This window comes from Cuculus canorus, chromosome 17 (assembly GCF_017976375.1).
Source record: "Cuculus canorus isolate bCucCan1 chromosome 17, bCucCan1.pri, whole genome shotgun sequence".
Lineage (NCBI taxonomy): Eukaryota > Metazoa > Chordata > Aves > Cuculiformes > Cuculidae > Cuculus > Cuculus canorus.
The window spans coordinates 13318976-13332370 of record NC_071417.1 but is presented as its reverse complement, the minus strand read 5'-3'; the positions used below and the strand labels follow the sequence as shown (position 1 = coordinate 13332370).

The window sequence follows — 13395 nt, the reverse complement described above, 5'->3', positions numbered from 1 at the left end:
TAATTTTAATTCCGCCCTTGCGTCTTCTTTCTTTTCCCCATATTTTCTTACAGAGAAGGGAAGCTATCTGCAGGAGAATGGACATGGCAATATGGATGTCTGCGTACTGCCACTTCTGAAAGGGAAAAACGGTCACCCTAAAAAGAGACAGTGCTGCAATCTTCTATATAAAATACAGTGAGAAGAGAATCCTCGGGAGAGGTTCTGCTCCACCACCTCCCTTGCTCTGGCTTCCCTCACTCCACAGTTTGGGTGAAAGAAAACCCTGCTAATACGTCTACCTATCAGAGTCCCTTCTTCAGCATCCAACTCTCCCCATCCAACCTTTCCATCTCCCATCCACAGCCCATCTTGAACCAGGGCACCTGAATCAGAAAAGCACCACCTTCCACTCCCTAGATCAACACTGCAGAAACCAGAGGCACCTACAGCAAGGGAGTCAGCCCAGGACAACGGGGCTCCTCATCGCATCGTTCAACTAAACAACTTGAGCCAAGCAGGATGAATCCAGGTCCTGATACAAGTTATGTCCCTGAAAGCCCCTGGAATAACTCACAGCCAAAAGGAACTACATTCACTCCGTGATCCAGCAGTCTCTTTAATTCCCTAAGTCTTTATACTTTGCCAACTGCAGGGAGATTGGTTCATGTTGGATTTAGATTTAATTTTCACACAGGAACTCTTTCACCGCATATTTCACTGTTTCATCACTTCTGCAACCCTTTCTGTTAATGTGTTTACTCCCAACCTCAAAACGTCACGCCCGGTGCCTTGCAGGTTACAGTCTTTCCAAAGAACAGGATCGCTCAAAAGCAGTGAGATTTGCCTGCTCATATTTCACATTTGCAAAGTTATACGTGACACTGGTGCTTACCTACTCCTCTTTTTGTCTTCCTTTGCTCTGCCCTCATCTCTCCTTGCCTTTACAGTGTACCAAAATGGCCCTGATTCATCTAACCAACTCCCTGGAGTCTATTTCAATGAGGATCTGTTTCTCGCTCAAGAGGAATTCCTTGGGTCTTCCCAACTAATTCATTAGCAAGTCACTCGATAATAAGCCAGCGATCATCTTTAGGAAAAGCAGCAGTGAAGTAGGAGACTTCCACGTTGGAAGAAAAAGCTGGAGAAGAAGCAAAGAAAACAGGCTTTAGACAGAAAAACAAAGTGGGGGAAGCAAGATGGCATGGCAGCCTCCTAAAATGCCCTCAGAGTCTCTAAAGTAATGCTATTCCAGCACACGCATCCCTCAGCTGCCCTCCCTCTACTTATCATCCAACTCATTCAGCCATGTCACTGACATATGTACTTAGCAGCAGTTATCGTCAGTGGCACATAAATAAATGGCAGGTATCAAAGAATCAAGGTCGTCAACTCGTCATGAATATTTCAGAGAGAAGCAACATGAAAAGCTCAAATGTCCCAGCCTCTCACATTCCCAACAGAAGGAAAAAAACCACACACACACACACACACACACACTCACACGGGCTGCTGGCTCGGCCATCACGTGCACGTAGCTCATTTCAAGGCAATACCACATATGTTACAAGACAATCTGTCACATTTTAAAAATCTATAAATATATAGCATATATCTCCTCTGTATAATGTGCAAACTCTAAGCAGCTGGCAAGAGGGCAGTGGTGATTTAATGCAAGCAAACTCCGCTTTGCTGAAGGGGCTGGCGACTAGAGAGCTTGGGTCGTAACAAGAAGCCTCTTTGACAAAGGCGCAGAGTGGCATCTTTTCACACAATTATATGTGGGTCACATTAACCTCTGCTGGGCAGGATTCCCTTGAGCTGCTTCTGTCTGCACGTCACTGCAAAGAAATCAAAGCAGAAATTCCTCTCTCCCTCTCTCGTGCAGTCTTGGGCAATGCAGTCAAAGGATGGAGAGGGTGAAGCGGTTCCCAGTTTGTCACACGCAGACGCGGGCTGCAAGTGTGAGTTTCCCAGTGAACTCGGGAGCAAACTCCACACTTCAGCGCCCAGCAGTTCCATTAATGAGATATGTTAATCAACGGGCATATGGGAGATTTTAAGCTGTATCAGTGCACTCTAATATCTGGAGATATGGCTACTTACAGGGAGACCTTAGAGCGGCCTTCCAGTACCTAAAGGGGCCTACAGGAAAGCTGGGGAGGGGCTCTTGATCAGGGAGTGCGGGGATGGGATGAGGGGCGATGGCTTTAATTTGGAAGGGGGAAGATTTAGACTAGACATTAGGAAGAAATTCTTCACAATGAGCATGGGGAGGTCCTGGCCCAGGGTGCCCAGAGCAGTGGTGGCTGCCCCATCCCTGGAGGGGTTCCAGGCCAGGTTGGATGGGGCTCGGAGCCCCTGATCCAGTGGGAGGTGTCCCTGCCCATGGCAGGGGGTGGAACTGGATGGGCTTTAAGGTCCCTTCCAACCCAAACCATTCCATGACTTTATGTTTCTTATAGCCAAAGGGACTTAGTGAAGTTTCACTTTCAGCACATACACCAGACGTTGCTTGGAAACTGAATTTTGTGGATGGAGAGACGGACCTAAGGCAGACAGACATTTTTTCAGGGGCTTTAGAGACATAGATTTTCTCCCGTTGAGTACAACTCGAATTTGCAAATGGAAATTTCATCAAACCCATCACAATTCACTGAACATTTTTTTAACCAAATCATTTGGGTATTCCACAGTTTTAGGTTTGCTTGTTTGTTTAATGTCTGCAGGGAGTCTATTTATCAGACAGCTCCATTTCTGGGTGGCAAACTTGCAATGAGATTAATTTCCTATTTTCTAGTGCCTTGAAAGCCTGGTTTTGTAGGTTATTATTTTTTTTTGTTGCTTCTCCAGGCTTCTCATCACTTTCTTCATGGTACCTCTGAGCTCGGAGGGTCTGATGTGGTAGATAGCAAATGATCTTTATGTTCTGTGGCAAACTGCATTGAAATCTTCTAAATTTGAGAAAGTCACTGTGCAAACCCTGCTTTCATTTCTGTTAAAATAGGTTCTTTCTCAATGAACTCCTTATGGAAAGGAAGGAAACACTCCTTGCAGTGACAACCAATACTTACACTGTCATTCAACTCCAAGTACTGTGTCCATTCACACCTTTCAATCCCAGCGGGCTGTAGGGATTTGAACTTGCAGAACACAAGAAGCTGGAAAAGCCTTTGAAGACGGCTGCAGACTGTGAGATAAGGGCGTAAATTGGACATCAAAACACCTAAAAGTGATGATTAATACTGATGATTTTAAAGGTATTGGAGCATTTCTCTTATGCTGAGACCAGTTCCAGATCATGATCTGATATTAAGAAGTACACTGTGGCATTACCAGAATCAGTAATTGCTGCTCACCTTTCACCCTCTTGCTCATTCCCCCTCCATGCCAAAGTGCTCTTTCCACTCATTTGTGCCAGGAAAAATCCATGTGACCAAGCGCTGAACCAGATGGAGGAACTTTTCCTGCTTTAAACAAACAAACAAACACACGAAACCTTATGTTTTTTTGCCAAGTTGGACGGCTCCTCCCATCTGGTTCCCAACCACAGGAGTAGTCGTGCCGGCATAGCAGCAAGAACAAGAGGCCAGGAGACAACAATGACTTAAACCAATGTTACCACCAAGCAATTTGTAATGTCAAACCACAGGCTAAATCTCAACTAAAAGCTTTTTGGGTTCAGAGTGAACACCTCTATTAAGATGAATTAAGCAATTTACAGTGTTCAGAGCTGCAGCTTCAAATGTAGTTTAAATCTTTATTTTCAACTCATCCCTGTGGCAAAAATGGCCTGAAAGAAACCAGATAAGGAGATCATAGATTAGATTGAGATGAGATCTTAGGAAGAAGTGTTCCACTGTGAGGGTGGGGAGGCCCTGGTCCAGGCTGCCCAGATAAGAGGTTGCTGCTGCATTGCTGGAGGTGTTCCAGGCCAGGTTGGATGGGGCTTGGAGCCCCTGAGCCAGTGGGAGGTGTCCCTGCCCATGGCAGAGGTGGGACTGGATGGGCTTTGAGGTCCCTTCCAACTCAACCCACTCTGTGATCATTAATTAAACGTTTCTGTAGAAGTTTTTTTTTTTGTGTGTGTATTTATATTCTCCTTAATAGAAAAGTGTATCTCTGCACTGCAGCCACAACCACTGCGACTCCATTGTACTACAGAGCTATCAGAACTACCTTCATATTCACGAGTGCAGGTCCTGATAACCACCTAGCCTCAACAGCACAGGCTCAGCATGGACTAATTTGTCCTGACAAGATTATTTGCGAATTAGGTGAGGAGGTCAGATAGCTGCTCTATAACCACATAAAATTGTAGTAAACATTTTCCAAGGTTACACCATACTTACATTTTAAATGTTTTTCATAAAGCATTTGCTTCATGTACCCCCTCAGTACCACTCTCAGGCACAGTTTCAGTCAAGAATATGTTTAAATATTACTTCTCCCAAAGAGCAAGTGATGGGACGAGAGGAAATGGCCTCAAGTTGTGCCAGAGCAGAGTTAGATTGGATACTGGGAAAAACGTCTTCAGTGTCAGAGCGGTGAAGCCCCGGCAGAGGCTGCCCAGGGCAGTGGGGGAGTCTCCATCCCGGAGGGGTTCAAAAGTCATGCAGACGTGGCACTTTGGGCCGTGGTTTAGCCAGCACGGTGGAGCTAAGCTGATGGTTGGACTGGATGAGCTCAGAGGCCTTTTCTAACCTTAATGATTCTATGACTCTACGAACACCCCGCTCAGACTGCCATTTCAGGTCTGTACTCACCAAAGCCAAGCTTCTTTCAGCTGGAGGGTAAGAAGTAGATCCTTGGCTAGGAATACTCAAGCACAGTGATGGTTAGCGCCACGCAGAAACTGGATCACTGGAATTAAACACAGGTAAACCCAAGGAGGACAGGAGAAGGTTTGGCCCTGAACTAACAAAAAATTGGTTTCTAGATGTTTATAATCATATGTCTGTGTGAGCTGTAAGAGCCTGCCCCATCCAGAGGGCTAAACTAGTCAGATGATGTTACTGTGAGAACACTCCTGGATCACAATCAGAACATACTCCTCCTTTATGCTTTGCAAAGAATTTGTCTCTGTTTTGTCATGCAGAGGCATGAGCTGCCTGTCAGTGAGATGAGCACGGTACTGAGGGATTTCTCACACAGAATGATCCAAACCCCACGGACTCACGTGCGCCCATTCCAGACGGTTCAACAGTTTGTACTGACACGTGGCACGAGGACACCCAAGTGACAGAACGAGCTGGAAGAGGGCTCACACTTGTCTTTAATTCTCAACTTCACAGTCTATTTGGAAACACATTTCTGGAGTTTGTGCTCTGCTTTGTATTTTTGGAATTTGGGAAGCATGAACGAAAGCAAGACTGCCTGGTCTGGGCTACTGCACGCCCTGGGAAAAACAAGGCACAAGGGTGAAAGGGTGCACATAGAGCAAAATGGTGCCTGAGCACCAGCACGCAGTCGCATTGCAGACATATCCTGCACGTCGATGTGTGCAGACAGGCCCGACACAAAAGCTGGCACACACGTTAGACTGACCAAACACCAGTGTCAGCTTCCAGCACAGTCACAGGGGAAGATGCACTTCGATGTACTTAGAACAAGAATAAGCGATGCCATCCTCGGTCAGGCCAAAAATCAATCGGCTCAGTGGCTGATCCCTACCAGAAGGCAGGGACAGGCTGCTGAAGGCAGAAAACAAACCTCAGGTGCTCCTGTGACTCAGCTTTACCTCTTATACCTGGCTATCATTTAGTGATCTGCTTAAAGACTTCCTTCCTTAGGTGGCAAGCACAGCCATCGATGGAGACGCCCTCCATTACACATCTAAACGGTCTGTGAGCATATTTGTGCCTCAGGCCACTGTACTCTGTGGCGATAACTTCTGCAATCTATTTAGCCACTCACGTCACAACTTATTTCCTTTTATTTGTTTTAAACTTATTACCTGAAGAGTTCTTCTGGTTCTCCTGACTCCAAAGTCTCCTTATGAGAGCTGTTCAGGATGTCCTTCAGTGCAATTTCGTTGGGAGGGGTCAATTAAGTTAAACTGAAATTTCTCCCAGACAGAACATAAAGAGTTTCTAAGAGTACGTTCTTAGATCCTGCACGGAATTTCTCCTGTCACTCCACCCTGTGTCTCGTTTTCAAGGATATCATGTGTGATGTGGGCAACCCAGAGTGTCACACTACTTGCAAATATTTAATCACATATATAACATGGAAAGCTTCCAGGAAGATGAGCTACAAAAGCCCTTCCCAGTCACCCACTGCAGGCGAGCTAGTGTATCAAGATCAGCATGGAAGACTCTGTTTCCAGACCATGATATGAACATGGTAGAGACGGAAGCTTTGGTTTCCCATCTCACAGACACACACCATCAGCACTGGTTTACTCTGGGGTGACTGACCTTCTTTTTCTAGTTTTCAATAACCACCTGCTTGTTCTAAACTGGAGCTGAGATGAAAATCCTTTCTCTTTCCCAGTTCTGTTCTATGTGCACTTCCTGTTCACTTAACCTTCACTTTTGAACTTCTACTTCCCCAAATGTGCCTTTGCCTCTCCAGCTGAGCTCTATCTGCCTCCCCAAAAGTTACTTCTTGCTGCCCTGTTGCTGCAGTGAGGTCTCCCTCTCTTTGTCTCTCCGACACTTTCTCTCTCTACCTGACACTTTGGGTCTATTTCCAACAGAGGAAGATGGATACAGTAGAGATTTCTTCACCTGAGACAATATCATTAGGAAACCTTTCTAGTCAATAATAAGAAATAGAAATTTCCATGGCTTCAGATTATCTTGAAGTGAATTATTAAACTGGAACATGGGTGACTAAATCATGTAAACATCGACAGTGTAAACACCTAAACTCACTTAAAGGAAATCTTGCCCTCCTCTTGGCCACAGCACAATGTCACACGCTCCAATTTGTTCCTTGTCATTTGGAGTACTTTAAGAGGAGCGAATATTCTCCTCCCGTTATCCTTAGTTTCAAGGGCACTGCCTTCTGCCCTTCCTTCTTTTCCCCTCTCAGTTGAATGATCTTGTTTTCCACCATCGACATCAGCTGGTCCACCCAGCAGTCCTGCAGTCCTGCTATGGAGACCGGTCCTCTTGACCCACAGGAAAACAGTTTTCTAACGCTGTCCAGAAGCCCCTTTGTGAAAACCACCTAGAGATGTTCTCTGGTGGCTTTAACTAATTAGACTGAAAAGACAAGTAGCGTTGTCCGTACAGAACAGAAGTTTCAGCTGCCTCAAAAATGAATTCAACTTTTTGGCATAAACATGACCTCCCAGCACTGAAACGTAATGACAGATGCAAATAAGAAATTAACCTGGCCGGCTACTAAATCAAAGCGGTGGAAAAGCTTTTTTTCACTGTTTCAGGAACAAGCTTTTCTTATAACCTTATCATATAAACAGCTTTTGTAAGACTCCACCGATTCAGGAGTTTCAAAAGGATGCGAAGGAAGAAATGATGGTAAGATCCTGGGGTCCTCTCTAAGAACACCCCATGGCCTTGCCCTGTCTCCTGCCTAAGAATCTGAACCCCAAACTCATTGCTCTGGTCTTAAAATGGCCTGGGGATGGGGCAGCCCCTCAACAGGCAGAGCCACTTAGGATGGTGTTATTTGTAATCCTTAAGAGTAACACAAAAAGCTTTTTAGGCTGGGTTGGTTTCTGTCTGAGCAAACTTGATGTATAAAGAGGTAGCCCCATCCGAAGGTGACATAACCCAGATGCCACAGTGACTTGACACTGACTTTACAGCACTCTAGAGGGAGGAAGCAACTTCCCCTTGATCAGGCAACACCCAGCACCTCTCCTGCATCACTGAACACTCAGAAACGCCCCATCCCACCTACCTCCCCCTAGACAAAATGAAATGTTGTCCCCTATGCATCATTCATCAAAGCCAGGCCCCGTAATTAATAGCACCATTTGTTCAGGGAATTTCAATAGATACTGAAATCCACAGCATCAAAGCATGGACAGTCTCATCCTGCTCTGGCAGATATAAATATGTCAGGAAGACTTTCACAGACACACGGCTCAGGAATCATTGTCCCTCTAAAAAGGGTTTTAAAGGTCTTTCCAAGTGTTGAGATACAGCAAATTAGGTTCTCAGCTCCAGCACAGGTGACACTAAGAAAGCAGCGCTACATGAGGGAACCACCGTTTTTTGGGCTTTTTGAGGCGAGACTTTGGGCTGGGCTTGTCTTCACAAAAATGAGCACAGCCACAATTACAACAAATGCCAAAGCTGCGAACACGCAATGAATTCACGGTAGCCAGGTGCAACGCAGGCCGCGTCATGCTGCCCTTTTCCTTCAGCAACACCACCCATCACAGCGGCAGAAACGAGGGCGTGGTGGTTTTGAAGAGGCTGTTGTCCACAATGGACATTCAGCGCAGACCTCACCAAGCCAGACACGCGGGACATAGGGTGAAACTTTCTCCCTAGCGTTGTAGTGCAGAACGGTCCAGCCCAGCACAAGAGCTCAGCTGCCTCCTCAAATCTCTACAGATTCTCTGGGATAATTTTTGGGGCCTGTGGTTTTTCAGCAAAGAGGAATTGAAAGAACAAAACCTTGGTTCATTACATCATGGCTCCAGTAACGTCTAGGAACATTTTACATTTGATAAAATCTCCCCAGATTACCTTCTGAAAGCCTTGCGGTCAAGTCACACGGCTGGAAACACAAGAATGATGTAAGTAACCACTGAAGAGCTCATAGATCAGTTCTCTCATGATGCACAGAAGCTCGGGAGAAGCATCACTCCTCCTTCAAGGGATGTGGTAATTAGCTGAAGTCAAGGGACTGCTAGGTATGGAGAGAGAGGAAAAATGACCTGGAATTAACACACGTTCAGTCTCACTTTATAGGAATTCTGGGTCCAAGGTTGCTCGCAGTGTCTACTCTTTGCATGAGTATTGCCCCCCCCCCCATCTGTCCCTCCATGGCTCAGTTTCCTCTGGATCTATTATCCCACCTCCTGACTGTGTGGTTTGGAAGCCTCTGGGAAAAGAAGCTGAAAGAGCCATCTTTCCCAAAGTACAAAGCTTGTACAGCGTGAGACTTGGCTCTCAGTCCTGGTGGATGAACCTGGCTGAAAGCGAGGATCCACATCTGGAGCTTGGCTGGAGGGCTGTTAGAGCAGCTGCTCAGAGGGCATCGCTGCCAGCCTGAGGGCTTTACAAATCTTACCTCTGTTAAACCCAGAACAAAACGGTAAAGTTCAGGGAGATGAAATATGCCAAGTTACACTGCGGAGAACCTGGGATAGTAAACTTTCCCCCAAAACCATTACTAGAACGGGAATCTCAGTTTCATCCTTGCACATTCTGCCTTCAAGAGACAAACAATTTTGCAATCTATTATTAACAGGATAAGCCCTGTGCTTTGGCGGAGTACTGTGCTCTGCCTTTCAGAGACAAAGTGTGAACCTTAAATCTTCATGTAAAGCTGTGTAAGCCCAATTTGTGTATTTAACAATGCAAGGATGGGCAGGAATCACCTTAAATTCTGACCTCAGATGACTTCTCCCATGTCATTCAAATCAAAACCAAATTGAGACACAATAACCAAGAGTTCTGGTTCCCAGACTGTACTTACAACCACTAGTTCACGCTTCTTCTCATCCGAGCAATGTCACCACGACACTTCTGTTCACTGGAGAAAACAGAAGTGACAGCAGCTCTTTGTTGTGATTGGCCCCTGAGCTTCCCTTGTCACACCACAATTAGTTAGCTGGATTGCCTTATTGCAATCAAGTATTCCATTCACAACTGCGTTTGGATGGCTAATTCAAAGTCTCAAAAGCAGAGAACACTACAAAGTTACAACTCTAAGAATGAGATGCTTCTCTTAAAGAGGTGGTTCATCCATTTGTTTGCTTTCCATTACGGACTTAATGAAGTCTTTATTTCCGCTTTGAAAACTCAAAGGAGTTGTGGCATTTGTTGTAAGCACAAGAGTGAAGGGCAGTTCCTGTTCCAAGGAGAGCACTACCTAAACCAGCCAACAGGTAAGAAAAAGATCAACACAAACACTGGCTCCTCCTCATGAAACGAACCATGAGAAGACAAAAAGATTTGCCTGATATCGTTCCAGCTGAATCAGAACCTGCAGCACCAGGCAGTGACTCAACCAGAAGACCACCCTTCCTCTTGGAAGCACAGCCGGAGGCCTGATTGCGAGTAGCCAGGCAAGAGAAGGATTACATGGTTCACATAGGTGAAGATTTCTGGGCACCCTGAGGCTTTGCCAGAAACTGCCTCTCCATGACACCTTGGCACAGGATCTTTGTCAGAGCAGCTGAAGATAAATGCTCAAGTCTGGTATTGCTCCCTGTGGCCCATCTGCATGCTCCGGCACTAACTTCCTGGTAGGTGCCTCCCTTTCAAACGGGAATCCAATTTACAAAGCCTTTAATTTTAAACTTTCTCATCACCGACTTAATAAAACTAAATGACAGGTAATGGTCCCAGAAGTCAGGAACTGTTACATCTTTCTCAACACTAATAAGGGCTGATCAGATGCTTGTGCGCTCCTTTTCCAGCTCACAAAAGCCTGGCTCCCCAAGGACTCTGCAAGCTGGGGAGACACAAGAACCAGCCCTCTCACAGGGGATGAAGGGAGAGAAAGGAAAAAAAAACAGAAGGAAAAAACCACATCAGTGTGAACACTTGAAACTGAAAATGGGTAGCAGGATCACTGCGGTAATGCCTGCTCTCCTCTTGGAGTTCATTTGGGGCCCACGTGCTCACTCCATTTCCCCAACAGGGCACTGGGGGCTCTCCGAGGCGCTACAGGCATCGTGGCTACACAGAGGCACGGAGCAAACCGGCTCTGATTTCTGCCCAAAGGCATCAGTGTCATACCGGTCGGGATGTCAGCTTGGGAGAATGTCAAGGCAGCAGTCACGGTGTGCTGTCACAAGGAGAAATAGATATCATTTCAAACACACAGCTCTGGAGAGAGGAGGGAGAGGCAGAAAAGAGAATCCCATAATGCACTTTTTGGGGGGGAGATAGGGACAAGGAGGCTTAACTCTGCTTTGGCCACGCTAGAGGAGACAGTAGAGGATGCTCCATATCTTTACAGCCCATGTGCCACGAGGCTGGGAGGGGCAGTGAGTACTTCAGAATAGTCCCAATTCTCATCTCTTTTATACACTCTTGGTAGAAAAACAGTATCTGGAATTGGCCTTCGTAAGACCATTTTCTCAATTTAAGGAGCTCCTTGGCTAGCACAAAGCTTCAGTCTTTGCCTCGAGCACAAAGGACAACAACAGTAGTGTGGTCGCAAAGAACAGGGCTCCAGCGGTTTTCGGTCCTCCCATGATAAAAGCCAACCTCATCCCTACCCCAACTGCCTCAGTAAAAACAGGCCTTACAGCCTTCACATTCTAGGTCTAAGGCAACCCTGGCTCACCTACATTGCACTGCACCCCTTTACAGAGAAGGGGGGCCTTTACACTCATATCTTCCCCCATTACAGAAAACCACGTTACTTAGGCATCGTTTGGAGACACTCTACCTCACCTACCTCATATCCAGGTGACAGAAAGCAACTGGGGCACAGTCAGGACTGGAAAACACAGCATCAGACTTTCCTTCACCACCTTCAAGACCATGCTGGGGCAGCTCCTCCCTCTTTTCGTGTCTTTTTGTCAATATTGTCTGGCTTTCGCTTTTGTTTTTCTGCTGTCCAGGACGGTGTTAGATCTGCTGCCACTTCTGTTTCCCAGAGCACACTTTCATGCTGATTTTCTATTCTTCCATGGTTGCAAGGGCATTGGCCGTGCAGCGCACCCAGTCGAGGGAAAAAACTTCTTTGCTGGAAGGGGAAAAGAAGAGAGCCTTCACCTCAGTCCCTTTCCCATGGCTAGAAGGAGAACCGGAAAGAACAAGTTATCCATTGTAAAAGCAAGGAGTGAAGGCTACTGTTCCCATTTACAGCAGCATCCCTCAGACCGGCTGATACCACCACCCAACAAGGAAAACAAGGTCCACAAGAACATAGGAGACAGCTGGTCCCGGGATGGAATTTCAAGCCAATCCTTTTGGCTAGGACAGAAGAAATGAACACAGGAGGTACTTAATGCAAACCAGGGCGAAGGATTAAGCCTGATGGATGCTGCCATCCATTCTCTTTGGGTTTTGGGGTCCCAGGTGGTGGTAAAGCTGATCACTACTGACAGCTGCCATTCCTACTGGTTTGCACAGATACAAGTTCAGGAGAGTTCTGCTAAGAGTTCTGCCCACAACAAACAGGGACAGTATCATAATATTCCCTATATCTTCATCTAGGTTTAGGTAACCATATTTCCAAAGCAAGGACTTTTCAAATAACACCTTTTAGTGTCCCAGAAACGCTATCCAAGAGCGCATGTATTTTAACAAAAGGAGAGGGGATGGAGTTAATTTTTAAGAGAAACATGACATTTCCAAGAGCTGATTATTTCTCATTCCCCATAAATCATTTGCTTTCTGCCCACGTGCACAAAGGGAGCAGCACCGAGGAGTCTCAGCCTTCATCTTTGAAGGCATCCTAGTGGACGGCTTGGAGACGACACAGCAAGCTTATCGTGTTACCCCACTGCTGATGTCTGCGAAGCAGTTTTGATACACAAAGTCTGTATCACAGAAAGCCCTGGAGCCTGTTGCAATATAATTAATGTGATAGGAAATCTTGTACTGGAGCACAGCCAGGATTTTCATCACACTCAAGCCTCACTCAGTAACCACTGGACTTTCCATTCCTCCCTCAGCCACCCACCTTATTTGTCTTTGCTTCCCAATTCCTCTGAAGCACCTTTTAAACCCTATTGACATGCCTGTTAGCTGTAGTAGCATGCAGGATCTATGAAGGACTCTCTGTCTGGAGCAAATTCCTCGCCTGCTGGCTCGTCTCTAGCCTAAATCAAGGCTCTCTTATCCTTGCGTACGACACTAGCTCATATAGCCCTGAAACCTCACTTCCCTATTCCCTTCAGACATTTTTATACTTAAAGTGGTTCCTCTTTCCTCACTCCTGTCCTTTTCCTCCCAAGTTTCGCTTTCCACATAAAATTCTTTCAGCTTTTCTGAGCAGGGAGAAATCTCCCAAGACCCTGCATCATTCTCGTTACCTTATCCTTTTCCCCATGCTCTGAATCTCTCTGATAATAAGGTGCATACACTGTACATTACAGCTGAAGAAAGAAGGGGGATTTATACATATGGCCTCTTCTAAGTGTAATACACAGGTTTGGATGCTCTCCCAACATCTGCTCTTAGTCTGGATGGAGGGAATGAAAGATGTTACAAGGTTTGTAGCTTGTGTAAGAAAGACCTCATGAAGAATTGCAATAGCAGACTCCTAGCCCATGGGAAATGGGTATGGACAGCCTCTTCGATTGAG

The 13395-nt window shown here is 46.0% G+C and overlaps 1 long non-coding RNA gene across 1 annotated transcript in view; it reads right to left on the bottom strand.

Moving 5' to 3' along the window:
* Nucleotides 1-263: 263 nt before the first annotated feature.
* Nucleotides 264-13395, bottom strand: part of LOC128853889 (uncharacterized) — an 85798-nt gene continuing 72666 nt past the window's right edge. Inside the window, exons 11-15 of the long non-coding RNA XR_008452709.1 lie at nt 11539-11829; nt 8649-8811; nt 4746-4842; nt 3339-3449; nt 264-1120 (exon numbers count right to left, since the gene is read on the bottom strand). This is a non-coding gene — a long non-coding RNA (uncharacterized LOC128853889). The remainder of the gene's footprint in view (nt 1121-3338; nt 3450-4745; nt 4843-8648; nt 8812-11538; nt 11830-13395) is intronic.